This window comes from Ranitomeya variabilis, chromosome 5, assembly GCF_051348905.1.
Source record: "Ranitomeya variabilis isolate aRanVar5 chromosome 5, aRanVar5.hap1, whole genome shotgun sequence".
Taxonomy (NCBI): Eukaryota; Metazoa; Chordata; class Amphibia; order Anura; family Dendrobatidae; genus Ranitomeya; species Ranitomeya variabilis.
In genome coordinates, this window is record NC_135236.1 from 460,316,871 (window position 1) to 460,333,138 (window position 16,268).

General features: G+C 42.2%; 1 long non-coding RNA gene across 1 annotated transcript in view; it reads left to right on the forward strand.

Annotated features, from left to right (window-relative positions):
* The window catches only part of LOC143776257 (uncharacterized), a 67,933-nt gene that overhangs the window by 49,919 nt on the left and 1,746 nt on the right, over window positions 1-16,268 (forward strand). The window contains exon 2 of the long non-coding RNA XR_013215797.1: window positions 1,119-1,281. This is a non-coding gene — a long non-coding RNA (uncharacterized LOC143776257). The remainder of the gene's footprint in view (window positions 1-1,118; window positions 1,282-16,268) is intronic.

Below are 16,268 nucleotides of genomic sequence, written 5' to 3' on the forward strand. Positions count from 1 at the left end.
AAAATTAAGGCTTGGTCATTAACCTACAAAGGGGTTAAACAAAATTAAATAAAATACACCTAAAAAGAGTATTGGATATTTTAAGAAATTTTTGATATGTTAGAAGTGAGTGGGTCCTTGATGAAAGAGTCTATCCTGTTGTTATGGCAGCTTAAAAAATATTTTTTTATTTCCTGAGGAAGGAGACAGTTGTCTCCGAAACGCGTAGAGACTGATCCTCACTGCACCCCGTACTTGCGTTCACGTTCACTTGCACTCACGGGTTCAGGGAAGCGATCACGTGCCCTGTGACGCCAGAAAGGTCCTGCAGCTCATCCGGACTCACCGCTTCCACCTCACGCGGCGTCCGGAGTCACAGGTCCTCGCCCTCTCCCTGAGCACAGTTTCTAGGTGGCTGTTACCGGCCGGAGCAGCCACCTGTTTAGACCATTCCTATCTTGGATCTCCAAAGCAACGACAGCATCCATAAGGTTCTCCAGCCCCTCAAGGATTCGGGTAAGCATATGTGGATGCACCCTTGACATTTTAAGTATTGATTTTTAGCCGGAGATATCCTGCGCTTGTTTCCCTTAGAGACTCTTTTTGAATCGTATAGCTTACCAACAAGCATCACTGATTGAGTTTTCAAAGCGGACCACCTTCATTTGAGGCATTTCTGTATACAACAGCACCCTATTTCCTTTATATTTGCCACTGTCCAGCGCGCACCTATATACCTTAGGTGTATATTGTTTCTTACTATAAAAAATATTTTGGCTAAAACCAAAGCTGCGGTCCATGTATGTGATGTGGTGTTGGATGGGAACTGTGAATGTGTGATTGGTGAGGATGTGAAGCTTTCCAAGAGTGGGCGATGGGACTGTGAAAGGCTCAAGGGGTGGAGACGAAGCTGAGTGGAGCTTGGGATAGTCTCAAGGGGGCCCTGAAAATGTTGCCAGCATGGGTACCTTAAATTCCTGGTGGGATCCCTGTGTACAGTATCCGGTTTACTCCAGTTTTTGGTATTGTACATTACACTTTTGTGCAATTATGTGACAAATGTGAAATTGTAAATTACATTTTGTGCAATTAGGTGACAAATGCATGACAAATAACTGAATGCTTTCTTTCATCCATAGATTACCTATTCTACAAGGAGGGACGTTCAGTTTAATTACACCAACACTGGCAATACTTTCTCTGCCACAGTGGAAATGTCCAAATTCTGACATGTTCTTTTTCAATGGGACGAAGAATTTGTCTATAAATAACACAGAATCCTGGCAGTCACGAATGAGAGAGGTAATCTAAATAGTGTATGACACTGCATTACACTATTTACTTGGGCATTGCATGACGATACCTGAATACCGTAGGTCATATTTGAATGTGAAACATATGTGTACTATGTGCACTATTTATTTTATGTAATGTATGATCTATCTGGTCAATGTCCATATTGCCACTAAATGTGAACTGTGTGTATTATTTTCTGGAAAACATATACAAAGATGCAACATAGTAATGTATTTTGTAGCATATAAAAGTTTTTTATTTTTTTAAATTGCCTAAATGCTATAATAAGTGCACTAACAATTCGTCTGTCCACATTACTAGCATAGTTATCTTAGTTTTGAACATTTTGAGCTGGTAATAGCCTTAATCTTGGTGATGCATTTCCAACGTGTCTAAGGCTATTTTGAAGTTTAAGTAGCACAAAGCAAGGGCTTATTCAGACATAGATGATTTTTCATGTATGCAAAAAAATGGTCTGAGTTTCATCTGTGTTTTTAATCAGAATGTCATCAGAGTTTGGTCAGTGTGACAATATTCAACATCACAGTTTTGTCAGTGTGTCAGAATTTACCGTAAGGGTATGATCACACTGGCATATTTGCCACTTTTTAAGTTAATTTTCAGCTGATTTTTACAGTACCAGCAAAGCCTATGAAATTTCAGAAATCTCATGCACACAAATTGGGTTTTTGTCATCAGGAATTTTCTGCTTTACAGCGAATTTTTTACATAGAGCATGTCAATTCTATCAGCGTTTTTGCAGCATTTTCGGAGCATTTTTCACCCATTGACTTGAAAGGATGGTGAAACACTGCTGCAAATATGCAGGTTTACTTTTTTTGCAGCGTATTTGCTGCAGAAAAGTCAAGGACAGTGGCATGTGGTGTGTCCGTACAGCCTGTCGTCCAGCAGAGACACTGAGCAGCAGACCTGAACCCCATTCACTTGAATGGGCGGCCCGACAATACAGTGTTTGAAACACTGTCATATGCATGACAGCGTGGCAAGCACTGCTTCTGACCGGCGGCGAAATCGTCCCTGCTGGTCAGAGAGACGCAGTTCCCACGCTGTCAAAAGACAGTGTCCGTGCTCAGCTATGATCGGAGGTATAAAGTTTCCCTCCAGTCACTGGTGTCAGCAGATGGCACAACCTCTCCCATCATCTGAAATCTGCTGCCGCTAATAACAGTGAGAGCAGGAGCGGCTGATGGGAGTATTCATCAGCTGCACCTGCACTGTAAATAAATAATTTAAGAAAAAAGCCTGCATATGTTCCGCTGTATTTTCGATAACCAGCCAGGCAAATTCACAACTGGGGGCTGCAACCCTCAGCTGGCAGAGTTAGCAAGACTGGTGTTAGGGGTCGAGTTCCTGCCTCTGCACAGGGGGAATCTCAGGCCATCTCCGCTGCGGTCTCCCATTCTTATCCTGCCGCTGTGGATTCTGCTCGGCGAAGATGTCGGTCCCAGCGTCTTGCTCAGCCTGACTCTGTGCAAAGGGTTACTGCTGCCTTTCCAGCTTCTGCCATTGTAGCCAGTACTGGGCAGCGGTGAGCAGGGACTAAGTTTTTGGGACTAAGTCCTGCTTTTCCCCTTCTGAGCATGCCCAGGGTAAGATCTCTCGTTGGAAATCAAGGGTCACATGCTCAGGTACTGCAGCTAATCCCATTGGTCCTCTAGGAAGGTCCTGAAGGAGCTCAACTTCTGTGGCAGCCTCCCATTGGTCCTTCTGGGAAGGTCCTGTACTTGCTGCAGCTATAAAAGGTTCGCATGACTGCACGACCATGCGCTAGTATCAATCCAAGTTATGTGCTTTGCGCCACTGTGGTTATGTGTGATTGTATTCAGGGACCCGGCTGAAATAAGCCCCTAGAATAGCGGCACCTCCGGTGAGGAGATTGTGTGCTTGCATGACCACTGACTGCTATCAGTTCGGCAGTTAGCTTGTGCTCCTGTGAGTATCAGGGCGCAGTGCTTTCCTTTCACGGCTACTCTGTGAAGTAACAGAGCTAGCCTATACTGCCAAATTGTGCCACCATTCACTAGCAGCAGGTTCCTCCTGCACGGTGGACCCCAGGCTGCGAACACACCAATAATAATAGACATCTATATTTACTCGGTGCATTCCGCTAGCCCTAACACCGTGTACTGTAAAATCACAGCAGGAGCGACAGGATAGAAGAGATGGATTACATACAGTAAAGACACATAAAATAGCTATATAGATGTCAGTGACAAATACAATTAGTACAGTTTTTGTGCAGCTTACTGTACATGTATTAAATTATTAAAAGATCATTTTTGTCAAAAAAAATGGCGGAGGCTCCTGCATAATTTTCTTAACCAGCAGAGGGAAAGTGGATGGCTTGGGGCAGATGTTTATAGCCCGAGAAAGGGTTAATACCAATGGAGCTTCCAAGGCTATTATTATCAAATCATAGCTGTATACTTAGCCTTTACTGGCTATTAAAATAAATAATAAACATCTATATTTACTCGGTGCGTTCTGCTAGCCCTAACAACTGGTTATCAAGAATAGAGGTTTCTCCATGCTGTTTTTTAACCCTAGAACGCATATTTGGGGCCTTTTAGGCACCCATGCTTACATTTTTGCTATTATCTGCAAAATTACTTTAGTTAGAATTTTGAAACTCCAGGTATTCCTCAAGTATGTTGTCGTTGTTGATAATATCCAGTTGTTCATGTAATTTTTTTCATAGGCATTATGGTGTAACAATGCTTGTTTGGTGAAAACTACATCTGTACGAATTGGGGGCCTTTTAGGCCCCCGCAATTTTTATCATGTTCTCAGTAGTGTTTGTGTCTCAAGTTACTTTATTTGTACTCAGTAATGCTGGTGGAGGGGCCAGGGTGTGGATAATAACATGTGAGTATGTCATGTGATTTTTGGAGGGAGTGATAAGGCCATGATATCACCTCAGGTCCTTCGGAACACAGTAATGAGCTGTGTATAGAGTACTGAGGACAGTATACACTGTGAGCTAATTGCTGAAGGACCTGTGATAAGATAAGCTGTTGAGAGGAAATCTGATTCAGTTTCTGTTTCTAAAGGTACCGTCACACTAAGCGACGCTGCAGCGATAGCGACAACGATGCCGATCGCTGCAGCGTCGCTGTTTGGTCGCTGGAGAGCTGTCACACAGACCGCTCTCCAGCGACCAACTATGCCGAGGTCCCTGGGTAACCAGGGTAAACATCGGGTTACTAAGCGCAGGGCCGCGCTTAGTAACCCGATGTTTACCCTGGTTACCAGAGTAAAATGTAAAAAAAACAAACACTACATACTTACATGCGTCCCCCGGCGTCCGCTTCCTGCAATGACTGAGCGCCGGCCCTAACAGCAGAGCGGTGACGTCACCGCTGTGAGTGGTTTCACTTTCACTTTGCGGCGCTCAGTCAGTGTGGGAAGCGGACGCCGGGGGACGCATGTGAGTATGTACTGTGTTTTTTTTACATTTTACGCTGGTAACCAGGGTAAACATCGGGTTACTAAGCGCGGCCCTGCGCTTAGTAACCCGATGTTTACCCTGGTTACCAGTGTAAAATATCGCTGGTATCGTTGCTTTTGCTGTCAAACACAACGATACACGGCGATCGGACAACCAAATAAAGTTCTGAACTTTATTCAGCGACCAGCGACATCACAGCAGGATCCTGATCGCTGCTGCGTGTCAAACTAAACGATATCGCTAGCCAGGATGCTGCAACGTCACGGATCGCTAGCGATATCGTTTAGTGTGACGGTACCTTAAGAAGCTTGCAAAGGCTAGAGCTTGTGAGCCAGAAAAATCCAGAGAATTGTACACCACCTAAAAGTATAAAAGGTAAGAGCTGCTGAGGGTGAGAGGAAGAAGGGGGGACATTACACTTACAGTGTGTCACACACAAGCAAAGAGTGGACAACCCTGATTCTGTTCATTGTTTTTTCTTTTAGTTTGCTAACATCTAGTCAGCAATGGCACACTCTTCCTCCAAGTGTCTGACTGACCAAGAGATTGAAGCGATTATGTTTCAAAGCGATGATAAAAGTGAACTATCTTTGTCTGATGAAGAATATCTGCCACCAGCTAATCAAACATCCTCATCCAGTGATTCTTCTGATGATGAAGAAGTGAATCTAGTGGATCCTCAAGAAGGGATAAGCAGAACATCCAAAACAAATGTTTTTTGGGACAGTAATCCTACATTAGTTGGACGTACTCCAACACACAATATTGTGAGACAGGCTCAAGGAGCTGTGGGAAGTCCCAGTTACTTTACCCCTAAAGATGTATTCTGTACTTATTTTTCAGACAATATTGCAGAAGAGGTCCTATTATGTTCAAACCTAGAAGGAAGATGTATCGCTTCTGCAAAAAATAAGTCCTGGGAAAATATCTCAGAAGAGGAACTTTATGCATATATTGGACTTTTACTGCTGGCAGGGAGTCAAAAATCGTATGATGTCCCAATACGAGAATTATTTCTGGACCCACTTTCTGATCCACACTATAAGGCGACAATGTCAGTGGGCAGATATGAGGAAATTAGAAGAATCATTCGCTTTGATGATAAGCGAACTCGTGCAGCGAGGTTTGAAACAGACAAATTAGCCCCTATCAGTTATATCTGGAACATATTTATCAAAAATTGCACAAAACTTTACAATCCTAGTACTAATGTTACTGTAGATGAGCAACTTGTACCATTCAGAGGACGCTGCAAGTTCATACAATACATGCCCAGCAAGCCAGCCAAGTGCGGAATAAAAATCTTCTGGATGTGTGATTCTGCAAATTATTATGGCATAAATGGCGTAATCTACTGTGGCAAAGAGGTTGGTGCACCAGTACAGAAGGATCTGGGGTCCGAAATAGTCAAAACTCTTGCTGCTCCAATATTCAATTCAGGTAGAAACATTACCATGGACAATTATTTCACCAATGTTGAACTAGGCAATTTTCTTCTTGCAAAAGCTATTACACTTGTTGGTACTATGAAGCAAAACAGACGAGAAATTCCAGAAGCACTGAAACACAATCGTCAGCGAGCACTTTATGAGAGTGTCTTTGGATTCAATAACAAATCGACTTTGGTATCTTACAAGGCGAAGGAGAAATCTGTACTCCGTACCATGCATCACAATTGCAGTGTTGACAGCAATGACAAAAAATTGAAACCAGAAATCATCCTGCATTACAATACAACAAAAGGAGATGTAGATAAAATGGATGAGATGGTGGGAGAATATTCGTGTAAGAGGCAAACAAAACGATGGCCTGTAGTACTATTTTCAAATATGCTTGATATAGCAGCCCTAAATTCATTCATTATTTATGCAGAAACTCATCCGGAATTTCATGCACAGAGGAAGGACAGGAGACGCATATTCTTGAAGGACCTTTGTCATGAACTTGTAATGCCTCATATGATACAGCGAAGCGACTTGAAATGCTTGCCAAAGCAAACTAAAAAAGCCATGAAACGGTGTGGCGTACAGTTTCAGATTATTCCAGAGCCAGGAGAAAGAAAACGAAAGCGTTGTTTCATGTGTCCAAGAAACAGAGAGGAAAACTGAGCGATATTGTTCCACTTGTAAGGAAACTGTTTGCAAAGAACACTCTTCTGAAAAAACAACATGCCAGAATTGTTTGGAAGACTAATATAATAGAAAAGAAAGTTAGAATAAAAATGTAGCTGCAGCTAGTTTGCTATAGATTTCTATGCGTTTTTGTGTGTTTTCATGTCTTTGTGTGAAATTTTGGATAAAAAAGATTTTTTGGTGTTTTCTGTGAAAAATTATAATTAAAATTTTGTCCACCATTCATATTTTATTGAGCAATTTTGAAATAAACTTGTGAAAGTTATTTAAGTGTGTTTTTCTACATTATATGCATGGGGGCCTAAAAGGCTCCACTACGTTAATATGTATATTTTTAACGTCATGCGTTCTATGGTTAATTAATTAATCTTTTTTTTTTACAACCAGCCTTGATAAAGCAGACAGCTGGGGGCTGGTATTCTCAGGCTGGTAAGGGGCCATGGATTTTGTGGCAGTCCGCAGCCACCCAGAAAATGTACATCTATTAGATCCACCAATTCTAGCACTTTGCCTGGCTCTTCCCAATTTCCCTGTAGTGTTGGCAACTGAGGTTCATATTTGTGCGGTTGATGTCACCTTTGTATTGTCTGGTGACATGAAGTCCATGGATTAATAATGGAGAGGCATCTATAAAACACTTATCCATTACTAATTCTATAGCTGTATTGTAAATAAAAACACAGCCAGAATAAAGTATTTTATTTCAAATAAAACAAAACACAGTTTTACTTTTTTACTTAAAAATAACAAACACAGTTATACTCAGCAAATAACAAACACAGTTATACTCACCTAACAACTAATTCCAGCAAATCCCTAGTCTTCTGTAATAAAACAAAAATAAAAAACAACAATATCCCTCACCTGTCTGTCGTTCTGTTCCACGCCGTAATCAATGTCTGGGGAAAATTTGTTTTCAATCTGGATGGTGCCAAGATGCGACTGTCTAGGCTAAGAACCACTGGTGAATTGACCTGCTGCGAGCGCAGCATCAATGACTAGCGGTGACATCATAGAGGTTACTGCGGGTCAATGAGGCTGCATTTCCAGCCCAGCTGAACTTCGGTGACCTCAGTGAGATCCTCGCTAGCACCATGAGAGTGGCATAGTGGAGATGCGAATTCACCTCAGTTCACCGAGAGAATTTCACTGCGGTGAATTTCAACTGTGGTAAAGTCGCCTCTGCACATGCGATTTTCTCATGGTGCTAGCATGGATCTCACCGAGGTCAATGCAGTTCAGCTCTGCTGGGAAAGCAGCCTCAGTGACGTCACCGCTAGTGGTTCTCAGCGTGGAAGGTCACATCTTGGCACCATTCAGGTTGAAAACTGTTTGTCCCTTAAACATGGATTACGGCGTGGGACAGAATGATGGATAAGTGAGGGATATGGTTGTTTTCTATTTTAATTCTCTTGAAGGCAATAATGGCGATGGTGGAATAGGTGAGGTTGTAAGTATAGTATAATTAAGATTTATTAAAGGAGTCTATGTCTTTCTTTCAATTAAATAACTTTATTCATGGTGTATGTGTTTTTATACAATATGACTATGAGGTTAGTAATGGGGGCATCTTATTGACACCTCTCCATTACTAACCTCAGGGCTTGATGTCACCAGACAATTCAAAGGTGACATCAATCCCTGCAACTATCACCTAACTTGCCACCGCTACAAGGCAAGTAGGAAGAGCAAGGCTAAATGCCAAAATTAGCACATCTTAGAGATGCACCTTTTCTGGGGTGGCTAATAGCTGCTGTTGTTAGCCTGGGGGTGGCAGTATCCATGGCCCCGTCCTAAGCTATTAATATCAGCCCGCAGCTGTCTGCATAGGCTTTGCTGGTTATTAATTACAGGGGGGAACCTAGGTCATTTTTTAGGGTCCCCCATTTTAATAGCCAGTAAAGGCTAAGTATACAGCTATGATTTGATAATATTAGCCTTGGAAGCTCCATTGTTATTAACCCTTTCTCGGGCTATAAACATCTGCCCCAAGCCATCCACTTTCCCTCTGCTGGTTAAGAAAATTATGCAGGAGCCTCCACCATTTTTTTGACAAAAATGATCTTTTAATCATTTAATACATGTACAGTAAGCTGCACAAAAACTGTACTAATTGTATTTGTCACTGACATCTATATAGCTATTCTATGTGTGTTTACTGCATGTAATCCATCTCTTCTATCTTGTCGCTCCTGCTGTGATTTTACAGTACACGGTGTTAGGGCTAGCGGAATGCACCGAGTAAATATAGATGTTTATTATTATTGGTGTGTTCGCAGCCCGGGGTCCACCGTGCAGGAGGAACCTGCGGCCAGTGAATGGTGGCACAATTTGGTGGTATAGGCTAGCTCTGTTACTTCACAGAGTAGCCGTGAAAGGAAAGCACTGCGCCCTGTTAGCCTCACAGGAGCACAAGCTAACTGCCGAACTGATAGTCAGTGGTCATGCAAGCACACAATCTACTCACCGGAGGTGCCGGTATTCTAGGGGCTTATATCAGCCGGGTCCCTGAACACAAGCATGTGACCCTCGATCTCCAACGAGAGATCTTACCCTGGGCATGCTCAGAAGGGGAAAAGCAGCACTTACGCTACGTTCACATTTGCATTGTGTGCCGCAGCATCGGCGACGCAACGCACAACGCAGGAACAACGCATGCACAACGCATGCACAACGCTGCGTTTTGCGACGCATGCGTTCTATTTTTGAACGCAAAAAAAATGCATCATGCTGCGTCCTCTGCGCCATGCCGCTTGCGCCAAAAAGGACGCATGCGTCCCAAAATGCAACGCATGTCCATGCGCCCCCATGTTAAATATAGGGGCGCATGACGCATGCGGCGACGCTGCGGCGCACAATGCAAATGTGAACGTAGCATTAGTCCCAAAAACATCTGCTCACCGCTGCCCAGTACTGGTTACAATGGCAGAAGCTGGAAAGGCAGCAGTAACCCTTTGCACAGAGTCAGACTGAGCAAGACGCTGGGACCGATGTCCTCGCTGAGCAGACTCCACTACGACAGGATAAGAATGGGAGACCGCAGTGGAGATGGCCTGAGATTCCCCCTGTGCAGAGGTGGGAACATAACCCCTAACACACGGCATGCTGAATTGCAGGATTTTCTTCTATCTATGTTATATACACTACCGTTCAAAAGTTTAGGGTCACCCAGAAAAATTTGTGTTTTCCTTGAAAACTCATACTTTTATTAATCAAATGAGTTGCCAAATAAATTGAAAATCTAGTCCAGACATTGATAAGGTTCGAAAAAAAGATTTTTATTTGAAATAATTATTTTCTCCTTCAAACTTTGCTTTCGTCAAATAATTCTCCCTTTGCTGCAATTACAGCATTGCAGCAAAAAATATACAAAGTTTTTTTATTTTCAATACAAAAACACAGCAAGGCAAGACATACTTGTTAAAAACTTTTAAAATCACAAAAGGGTGGCTGATAAGCCACACATCCCCCCAGGTGAGTAAAGAATGCACTGACAAAGCACTTTACAATAGACAATCGCCCAGACTAAAGGCCCCGTCTCACATAGCGATTTACCAACGATCACAACCAGCGATACGACCTGGCCGTGATCGTTGGTAAGTCGCTGTGTGGTCGCTGGGGAGCTGTCACACAGACAGCTCTCTCCAGCGACCAACGATCAGGGGAACGACTTCGGCATCGTTGAAACTGTCTTCAACGATGCCGAAGTCCCCCTGCAGCACCCGGGTAACCAGGGTAAACATCAGGTTACTAAGCGCAGGGCCGCGCTTAGTAACCCGATGTTTACCCTGGTTACCAAAAAAAACAAACAGTACATACTCGCCTTTCGGTGTCCCTTGCCGTCTGCTTCCTGCTCTGACTGAGCCGCCGTACAGTGAGAGCAGAGCGCAGCGGTGACGTCACTGCTGTGATCTGCTCTCACTTTCCGGCCGGCAGTCAGTCAGAGCAGGAAGCAGACGGCAAGGGACCTGACGGACATCAGATGGTGAGTATGTACTGTTTTTTTTTTTTTACATTTACGCTGGTAACCAGGGTGTAAACATCGGGTTACTAAGCGCGGCCCTGCGCTTAGTAACCCGATGTTTACCCTGGTTACCAGTGAAGACATCGCTGGATCAGTGTCACACACACCGATTCAGCGATGTCAGCGGGACCTCAACGACCAAAAAAAGGTCCAGGCCATTCCGACACGACCAGCGATCTCACAGCAGGGGCCTGATCGCTGGTACGTGTCACACATAGCGAGATCGCTACTGAGGTCGCTGTTGCGTCACAAAACTAGTGACTCAGCAGCGATCTCGCTAGCGATCTCGCTATGTGAGACGGGGCCTTTAGGTATATAAGGAGGAACGCTCAAACCCCCGCCTGTCTGCTGCCAGTTATACAAAATAACCCTCTGATGAAATACTCATATCCTAAATATAGAGGCATTAATATAGACATATTTATCAGACATGCTGCACAGGAGTCAGGTCCATAAAATAGAAAAAGATATCCCAAGAAAACCTGAGGTCACTTTTCAAAACTGATAGTCCGGACACCTAATACACCTAGACAGTCAGATGAAGATACAACGACCGAAAATAAAGTGCTGACCATGGGGGAAGAAAGGAAACAAAGCCCCATGCGTATCGACGCTCTCAGAGCGTCTTCATCAGGGGAAATACAAACAGCACCATCCCGCCCTGCTTTATATACACATATACAATCAAATCAAGCAATCATCACCTGCAGGCATGCAGCGGCACCCAGCTGTGTATCTGACACAGTGGACTACTTCCCGTTCAACGAGTTCACAGGCTCGCACCTGGGCTGTGACACTAATTTGCGCAGATGCGGCGGCTGCAAGTGTGGATATATTGAGAAGGGAGAAACAACGCAGTATGACGATATGCGCATGCGCAAAGATTTACTGAGGCACTGGGACTGCATAGCAATGTATGCCTGGTGTCTGGACCACACTGTTAGCAGAAAATATTTAGATTCTATAATGTGGACTACTAACGACCACACCATTAGCACAAAATATTTAGTTTCTGAAATGTGGACTCCTGGCTGGACCATAATATTAGCAGAAAGGATTTTGCTGATTTTGAGGAAAAAGCTCTGGAATCTGAACACTAATCCGAATGTGCAACATTCATGCCGAATTTGAGATTGGCAAACCTTTTTCTGAACAACTTTGCTCATCTCTTTTTGCCATAAGAGTTTGTTCAGTGTGGCAGCATTTCCACCAGAGTTTGGTCAGTGTGGCAGTATTTTCATCAGAGTTTGGTCAGTGTGGCAGTATTTTCATCAGAGTTTTGTCAGTGTGGCATTATTTCCATCAGAGTGTGAGCGGCAGCCAGGGCTGTAGTGATGGCCCACACAGATGTCTGATTTAGTGCACCCTGGCCACCAGCACCACATACACACAGTCCCACTGTCTCACTTGCCTGATTCTCATGGTCCTCTCTGAGTCGCAGAGAAATTTCTTCCTTCACTTTAGTGCATAATGAGACAGAGTCCAGTTCCAACTTTAAATGTACAACTTTACTTGATTCCTTACACAGCACAACCAGATAAGTTACAACATTGAAATGGGATTCCACACAGTACACATCCTTCACTCTCCCTGTGCTGCTCCTCACGTCTCTAGGTATGCTCCCGGGTTGTACCGTCTCACTCGGTACCACAGCATCCTCCCTGTATGGCTTAACTACTTTCAGGAGTTCCCATGTCCATTTCACAACCAGACAAAAAGGCATCTGCCTACGTAGAAAGCTGCCACATCTTGGAGTGACCTGCGTTTCTATTCTACTATGACTTCTGCTGTAGCCTTCTCCTGTAGCTTCTGGTAAAAATAGATCCTAGATGGCTGAGCTCCTAGGTTCATAATGCTGTGGGGTCACTATGCTGCTCCAGGGCTCTAAGCCCGTCCGGACTGTTTGGGCTCCCTGGTCCCACTCCTTAGAATCAGGAAATGCTCCTAGCTTACCCACAGTAGCCCTTTCTATCTTAACTATGTATCCTAAGGTACCCCATCTACTGTCCTAATTGAGGTACTGCACTTTCCCTAAGTAAACACTATACATTCAACAGCACATGAGAAAAATGGTTTATATAAAGACAGAGTAACACATTCAAAACCGGGATGAGGAATAATAACGTCCCTGTAACCCCCTTACAAGAGTTTGGTCAGTGTGGCAGTATTTCCATCAGAGATTGGTCAGTGTGGCCGTATTTATCATCAGAGTCTGTTCTAAGTTTTATCAGTATTTCATGGATGAAAAAAAAATGAGGAAAGTTTATTAGATATGACAATGTTGAGAGTCATTGAAAAACAGACTTGTATCTCTCAGAGAAGACACTCACCAGATTTTGAGCTCACTCTAGTAAAGTAGAAGTAAAACCTTTGTCCCAGTAATAGTGGGGACAATCATCTGATTTGGTAATCTACTTTATTTCAGATTTATTTAAGAAAATTCATATAATTTTATCTACTGTGACTGTTTTTCCTCAAAACCGATAGGACATCCTCACTTACACTTATTCATCTCAAAAGAACTTCTTTTAAAGGGAATCTGTCAGCAAGTTTTTGCTATGCAATCTGAGGACAGCATAATATAGAAGTTAAAACACGGCTTTCAATGATGTGTCACTTATCAGGTTGTTTGCTGCTGTTTACTTACAATGAAGATTTAATCACCTGGTGATAGTTAGGACTACAGCAGCTACAGCTGAGTGTGAAACCTAGTCCAACTTCACCCCCTCCCGTGATAAGCAGCTCACTGTCAATAGACTAAGTACATAGAGAGCCTGGTGTGGGCTAGGTTAGCTTTCTCAGCTCTGATTTATCCTACATCTAAGAACTCTGTGTCAGAATGACTGCACCCAGTAATCTAAGTGACACATCGTTGGATTCAGGGTTTCTTTCCCTACAATATGCTGCTCTCAGATGAAGAAGCAAAATGCTGCTGACAAATTCCTTTAATGAAACATTTGTAAGTTTTCCTCTTAATAACTATTGTTTTCTTTTGTTCTTGATTTTTTTCAATTATCATTTTTTACTATTATCTGCCTTATTTATCATGAAAAATAGAACTTTTAAAATTCAACATTGGAATGGAAGGATTAATATTATTATTATTATTTATTGTTATAGCGCCATTTATTCCATGGCGCTTTACAAGTGCGGAGGGGTATACATAATAAAAACAAGTACAATAATCTTGAACAATACAAGTCATAACTGGCACAGTAGGAGAGAGGACCCTGCACGCGAAGGCTCACAATCTACAAATATTAAAGTTTTGTGGAAATTTAGAATGCAGATTAATATTTTATAAAAGTAATAAGGTTAATATTATTATGGTTATCTTTATTTTAATAGACCATGCAGAACTGATTGAAACATAAAGGACTTGGGTATTTTCAGACAAAAGCAAACATACATGGGCAAACGCAGCAGACGGTAGAACTTCCTACTGCTAACAAGGTCCCGTCAAAGAATGAAAGGAACATGCTTTTCCTGTTATAACAAAGGCTCTGAACTTGAACTCTCTTCACTAGATTATTTTTAGTTTCAGTAATTTGTTATTGTTTTAGATTGTCTATAGTACAGTAGATAAGTAAATTAGAGGCTAGCCTGTTTAGGAAGGTTGTAATATGTTTTCATTGTTGGTGTGACATGGTAATGAAAACTGTGTGATCAGGAAAGTGAGTCAGCCTGTTTTGTCCAGCAATTTAATGCACTCCACCCTTTTCCTACATTCGCCTGAAATGTATCACAAATGCTTCCTCTATGTGCATTTCAGTCATATTTTCAGAATATTCTGCGTAAATCAGGTCACATAACGATTTTAGATGCCATTTTTTTCATGCTATTATTCCACAGTTTTATTTGGGTGGATTGAAAGTTAAAAAACAACTTTACTTTTGTAAATATGCAAAATATTAGACACAAACTCTCTTCAGATTAGAAAAAGTAACAAATCAGCAAAAAAGGAGTTAAGGCAAGTCATGACAGACATGTTTTTCTCCCCTTTGACCTTCTGGAAGACATACGGAGACACAGTCTGTCTCACTTTACAAGTTCCAAATTTGCCTGTTTGATTAGTAAATCTATTATATATTACTGTTATTCTACATTTGATATTGATTATTTTGTTTGAAAAATGTTTTATTCTAAGAGTTCAACATCTTATTGAATATCGAGCCACATATAGCATGAAACATAACTGCTTTGAAGAATGTAGACTGATTGCCATAATTTAAATGTTTTTATTTCCATTATATAGAAACTCCAATCAGAAAATATATGACTGTTTTGCCTGACCTGTCTAAGAGCAATTTGCATTAAAAAGTTCCCTGGCATTCATCCATGCTACATTTAAATGGAACAATGAATGCTTTCACTGTAGGGTTTATTGTGGTAGTTCGCTGCCAGTGTCACAGAGGGATCAGGTTAATTCTTCACAAGGCTTTCTCAAATCCTTCTTAACAGTGAACATCATTTTTAAGCTATAAATTACCATGAAAATTAATTATTTGCACATTTTATTTACTGCTAAATGTTATTCCCTGACATTAGATGGTAATCATGATGTTACCATAAATCAATGGTATCTTTTTTTTCTGATACATTTCATGGAGATTAGCTAAATGTGTTAAAGGGAATCTGTCACCAGGTTTTTGCTGCCTGATATGAGAGCAGCATAATGTAGAGGTAGAGACACTGATTCCAGTGATGTGTCACTTGCTAAAATGCTTAATGTATGCTTTATAGTCCTCCGTATTTGTAGCTCTGTATAAAAATGGACCCAGCACTGATTGGCAGCTTTTTGCCTATGCACAGTGTACACAAAAAGCATTAGAGTGGGCTGGGTTATACAGAGCTCAGCATTCAGTGAACTGGTAGTCCTTTAGTAGGCAAAACATGAATTTTCTAAAAAAAACAGCATGCAGACCAGCAAGTGATGCATCGCTGGAATCAAGGTCTCTGCCCATACATCATGATGATTTCAGTTGGGGGGTAGCAATGTTTCTTAACAGATTCTTTTTAATTGATGACTTTCAAGGGAATCAGCAACATAGAATACATTCAGACTTTGTTGTGTGGTGAAAGATGGCTGCTGGACACATAGTGGATGGGAGATATGTGTCAAAGAGTTGCATGTCCTGTGTGGTATAAACCTGGAGTAATGCTCTAGTACAGATAGTACTAAGAGTGGTTAATCAGCCATGATGGGTTAATTGGGAGCAGCTCAAGACTTGGGAGAGATGGTTTCTCCTCATATCTCCACCCCTGGGTGTGGTTCATATTGTAAAATGAGGACTTTTTGTCCCACAGATGTCAGTGTTTGGAGGTTTGCAGACCTTCAGCATTGCCAACGGACTAGGAAGCTGAACTC